General features: G+C 44.4%; 1 long non-coding RNA gene across 1 annotated transcript in view; it reads right to left on the minus strand.

The window, feature by feature from the left end:
- Positions 1-1,367: 1,367 nt before the first annotated feature.
- LOC116840514 overlaps positions 1,368-5,747 on the minus strand; it is a 5,023-nt gene continuing 643 nt past the window's right edge. Inside the window, exon 2 of the long non-coding RNA XR_004377368.1 lies at positions 1,368-5,611. This is a non-coding gene — a long non-coding RNA (uncharacterized LOC116840514). The remainder of the gene's footprint in view (positions 5,612-5,747) is intronic.

The raw sequence follows: 5,747 nt of genomic DNA on the forward strand, positions 1-5,747 counted from the left end.
TAAGCCCCGTTTCAGTTGGAAGCAATGCTCACGGGTACTGCTCGCGCGAGTGTGCGTTCCCGACCTATGAAAATATCGCGGCCTCCGCGCCGCGGATGCAGCCCGGCGCGTCTTCGAGGATAAAAACCCCGCTGTATTTATCGCGCGTCGCAACAGGCAGCGTCCGACAGGCAGGTGACGCTCCGGATAGACAGGTGTACGTCAATTCACCAGCAATCTTGTTATTAATCGATTTGTAGAGGTTGCATCCTTTAAGCGGCTCATATTCACCACACATTTATCGCATAGAATGTGATAAAGAATCACTTGTGTTTATCACATAGAATGTAATGCATGGGGAGAATATTATAGTTTTTTTTCATAAATTCTTCGTATAAATTTCAATTTTATAATTATAATTTTTACTGTAGAGTAAACTAAAGCGTAAAGTGTTATCCATATTTGTCATGTGGAAAGTAATAAAGACTATTTTTTTTACAACATAGAAAGACTAAATAAAAATACGAAAGAAATGCGTGAAAAAAATAATCAAAATTTGCGTCATTTACCTGAAGAAAATATTATAATTTTCTGTTTTTTATATAGATTCTTTTCAATCTTATGTTTCCAATAATGCAGGAATGGACTGCCAATAAAATTTATCTTGCTAAGGAATATAGTAAATTTCTCTATACACATATATACCAAAGTTTACAATTTCTAAGACATATGTTAAATAACACATATGAAATATAAGGATAGTCAATGAGTGTACAATGCCGATCTATTTCCCGGTTACAAAATTCTATAGTAATTTTTGCAAAATTTTCTCCGTGTAAAATATAACATGACAATCTGAATGTAACTTTTCGTAAATATGTTGCTGTATAAATAAAACAAATTAACGTTTATTACATGATGTAAACTTAATGATTAATTCAATTCAATATATGCTTCGCAAATGTGATAAAAAAGTTGTAAAGTTTCTGCAATCAATTGTCATACATTGTAATAATCATGGAAGTCCATCTGGGACGATTCGTTCCCCTTCTTTTTTACTGGAGGTGCATTCGCGGATGTTCTCTGAAATCGTAAGAGATCCGTTCAGAGGAGACTTCTGAATCGCGCAATGCGCCGCAGAAATAAAGGGGAGAGTCGACACGTTCCCGGCTTTCGACGGAAACCAAAAAGTCGCGACGGAGCGCAAAAAAGAGTCGTCGGAAAAACGAGGCATCGCGCGTTTAGAAATGACTCAATCGTAGAAAGTCGAGCAGTTGTTCATGGCCGGCGAAATAGCTTTGTCGCGCGTTATCCTTGAAAACCGACACAAAGGAAGCGAAGTGAAGGAGATGGAAAAAAAGGGCTACCGCCAACGCTTGCACAGCCACTTCGGATTCTTTCTTTTTTTTTATTCTCCATTTTTCTCGCACTCTTACCACTTATACAAAAAAAAGGACAAAAAGAAAAACAAACGGCTACATTATACCCTACAAATCGCACGGGAGCGGAGGGGGAAAAATTAATTTAAGAGACAGCTTTCGGAATTGTGACTCGAGACTCCCTTTCTGTTTCTTTCTCTCTCTCTCTCTCTATCATTCTCTCACTATCCCTCCATCACTCTCTCACTATCCCTCTTTCTTTCTCGTTCTCTCTCAAACATTATCGTGGATCTTTAGTCGGGGTGACGTTCAGACGTACGGCGACAATTGCGGCGATTCACGATTAATAATAGAAACGATTGACGCGCTCTTCCGAACGTGACCTCAAGTAACGAACTCTTATCGGCCTATGGATCGTTGCGTTCCAATATAGAAAGGTCACGAGGATCATGAAGAAGAAGGAGAGAACGAGAGAACGAGAGAGAGAGGATGGGAGAGAGAGAATGTGACAGAGAGAGAGAAAGAGAGAGATGTATGATACGACAGCGACTCGCGATCGATCGGACGCGCCGCGTCGATGTGAACTGCGAGCGTCTCTCGATTATCCGTGTGTCGATATACCTCGAAGAATAAAAGGTACAAAAATATATATTTGTATTGTATATATATACGTGTGTATATATATATATATATATATATATATATATATATATATACACACACATATATATATATAAATATATATGTATATAGATATATAGATATCCTTTATATATATTCTCTTTCTTCGCGCTTCTCCTTCGGTCCCGCTTGTCTCTCGCACACATTTTGTATTTTTTTGTACTACTACACGACACTCACATCTTTCCCCGTGCACGCGTTCGCCTCCCCACTCGTTAAGGAGAAAAATAAAATTAAAAAAAAAACGCATCTGTGTGTGCGCGAGGCTCCCTCCTCCCGCGCGTGGTTCTCGCTTCCGCGCTCGCTGAGAATCCGGCGCGACGGAACGGCGAGAGCCGCGGGAGGAAGTGTCCTGAAACACTTAACTAGTATAACAATGGAAAACAATAATAATAATAATAATAGAATAATAATAGAATAATTATAATATAATAATACAATAATATATACCATAAAAATAATAAGATTGGTAAGGGACGATAATAATAGGATAATAATTAAGGGGGCAAAGGGAGGGGGGGGGGGATAGAATGAACGCGTTCTTCACTTATGCGCTAATTCGATCGTGCGTGCGGTAATTAAGAGAAATACGGTAACTCGTACACATATACGTGGGTTGAAGAGATATGCGCTCGCGCACGAGCGCGTCTCGGGACGTGTGCGTGTGTGCGAATGTGTGGGTGCGATGTTTGGGTATGGATACGCGCTTTTGCATGTGTGTCTGTGTGTGTGCGTGCGCGCGCGTGTGTGTGTGTGTGTATGCGTGTATGTGGATTCACGGGTGTGCATGTCAAGTCTGTTGTGTGTCGCACACGCGTGCATGTGCGCGATGTCGCGTGTGTCGGCGCGTGCTCGTATGTTCGCCGCTCGGGCAGGAGAGAGAATGAGGGAGAGAGAGAGGGAAAACAAGAGAGAAAGAGAGAGAGAGAGAAAGAAAGAAAGAGCGAGCGAATCGCAACGAGCCCGCGCGCGTCGCATCGAGCGAACCGATGCACTATGCGAGGAATGCCAGGTACGCGACCGTCGTGGCTCGAGACGCGCGTTCGCGTTACAACACCGCCTGCTGGAAGGTAGCAATGTGTAACACGACCGATGCACGGGGTGCACCGACACCACCTCCTCCCGAAGATGACGTCGCGGAGGGGTTTCATTGGTGAACTCGCCGAACGAAGATGAACACGTCGCGGCTCGTCGAGCACACCCCTGTGCGACGCTTTCGTGTGATCTCTGAACGGGAGCAATGGTGCTCGAGACAACGTCTCGTTCCGACCCCCGACTAGATATTTGTCCCATCAGCTCTGGGATCAGGTTAATTCCAATCAATTATTTGGTTTGTGTAAGATCCTGTTGGGTCCTGATTATTAATAATCCTCTGCCAGAATCATGTTTTTGGGACATGCAGCATAATCTGGGTCTATCAGACGCGAGCGACTTTATCATAGTTTCATATTATCATATTATTATCATATTATTATAGTGTCACATAGTTTCATAGTTTTATTGGAATTTTTGGGCAATATTCTCATATTGACTTCATTGAATACTGAATTACTGTCGTAACTTTGTTGAAATCAATATTTCTGGGCCAACATTCTTTTCGCAGGGATATAGAAAAGCTATAAGCTAGTAGCGCAATAAAATCTACAAATCTGCACTATTCTACAATTTTTACAAATATTGGTAAGCGATTGAATATTTCTTCGGTTCTCACAGATCCAGCATTGTATACGGAGAGCTATTATTAATAAAGTCTTTATTGCCACGCTGATTTACACGACTTAGCAGGATCTGATAATCTTGTGCAAATCGAACGATTGGGATCCCAGCTGATAGAGCAAACTTCCAGTCGTGATTGGAATGCTTCTTTCAATCTTCTCCTTTTCTCGGGTGGAAATTGCCATTTTCGACAATCAAGAAATACGCAAGATGGGTGAAAATTTGGAAAACTGTATATTCCTTTCATACACAGAGTATTACATGAATAATGCCAATAGATCGAGTCTCAATGTCGGGTGGACTTGATCGAAGATCAAGTGGGTGTATCTGCGGAGTATTCTCCGCGCAATAGTTCTTCCTACAAGTGACCTTTTCTATCAAGTTACAATTGTTTTTCTATCTTTTTTCTGTCTGGGAGCAAAGTCCCAGAGTACATGTGTCGGATGTGACGCCCGGCGACGGATGCCGTCGCGGCGTCTCTTTTCGCGAGATTACTTAAGTTTTAACGTTACATCTATTACCAATGTATCTATCTAAGTCGAGTCGCCCCGAAATAATACGCAATTGAAAATCAGATCTTGGCATGTCTATTTTACCGAGGCCTCATTCGCTAGGACGTCAATTCTCGCCGCCAGAGATATCTCCTGCCACTCATATGGATACACCCTTTTCTCTGTCGTCTTTGGCGCGACAAGCGCGATGGAACTGCCGACGAGGCTCCCCTTCCGGGGAGTGTCGCCGATGGTTTCGCGTGACTCAACGTATGAATCTCGTCTGTGAATTTGCCGGCGTCGACAGGCCGCACGTTTGTCCGCACGACGCGAACGTTGAAGAGGACGCGCGGCGTCTCTCTTTCTTTCTGCGAACAATCGCTTCTCCATACCGTTTCTGCGATCCCAGCACACGCTCTCTGCTCGACGGATCTAATACCGTCGGTACTCGGCCGAGACAACAGAGAAACGATACGGTAACGGCGGTCGCCGCATTAGTCGCGACGGCGGTGATAGTGCGGCGATAACGGTAACGGTGCGATGTTCGCGCGTGCAAATGTTTCGCGACCGGTGGCGGACAGTGCTGGAAGTAGCGGGCTGCTAGTGGTTGCGGTGTGATAATAGCGATAAAGTAGCGTCGAACAGAGAAAGAGAGTAGTGACATGACAGGTCTGTCCATTATCGACGATGGACAGGCTCGGCGGCCGCGTTAACCGCGTGTTGGCCGTGTGAGAGAACGAAAAGTTGAGAAAAAAAAAAGCAAAAGAAAAAGGGAACACGACGATGCAATGACTGCGTTTAGCAGAGCGAGCTGCTTTGGAACTGTTGTAAAACTTGTAGTAAATCTGATTAGTGTATGCTCTTAATCTTTGCTGAATTTAAGAGCACACACCAATCAGATTCATGAATTTTACAACAGTTGCGAAGCAGCTTTCTCTGCTGAACGCAGTCAATGGTAGAATATAAAAAGAAAGAAACAAAAGGAAGAAAAATAGCGTCTCTCCCTTTCTCTCTCTCTCTTTCGTGCTGTTATAAGTTGGCAGTGCAAGACGCGTGGCGTCGCGTCGCATCGTGATTAAGAACGGCGAGAACGAGAGCGGTGACTTCTCCTCCATAGAGCCGGATGCATCAGTGTAACCCGTCCTTGAGAATCGCGCGATCGTCCGCAAGCGAGACGAAGGAGAGAAGTAAGAAGCGACTAGGTGACGAATCTTCCATGGCAGTGCAAGGTTCTCGGTGGTGTCCTCCTGGCCCACTCGTTCTCGTGGCGGCTGCACACCATCGCCGTTGCATCTCCCCCTCGGTTGAGATGGCGGGCGATGATGAGGCCGCTCGACGGCAGTGATGTCGTTGCTGGTCGGTTTCCTGAAACAGCGAATGGGAAGCGTCTCTGTTAGCGACTTCGCAAGAGGTCGGCTCATTAATAATGTACCAGCGGGACTGCACATTATGTGCTGTTCTCTCTCTCTCTCTCTCTCTCTCTCTCTCTCTCTCTCTCTCT

This window comes from Odontomachus brunneus, unplaced genomic scaffold, assembly GCF_010583005.1.
Source record: "Odontomachus brunneus isolate Ranch 3 - 2012 unplaced genomic scaffold, Obru_v1 Obru_scaffold_010, whole genome shotgun sequence".
Classification (NCBI taxonomy): Eukaryota; Metazoa; Arthropoda; class Insecta; order Hymenoptera; family Formicidae; genus Odontomachus; species Odontomachus brunneus.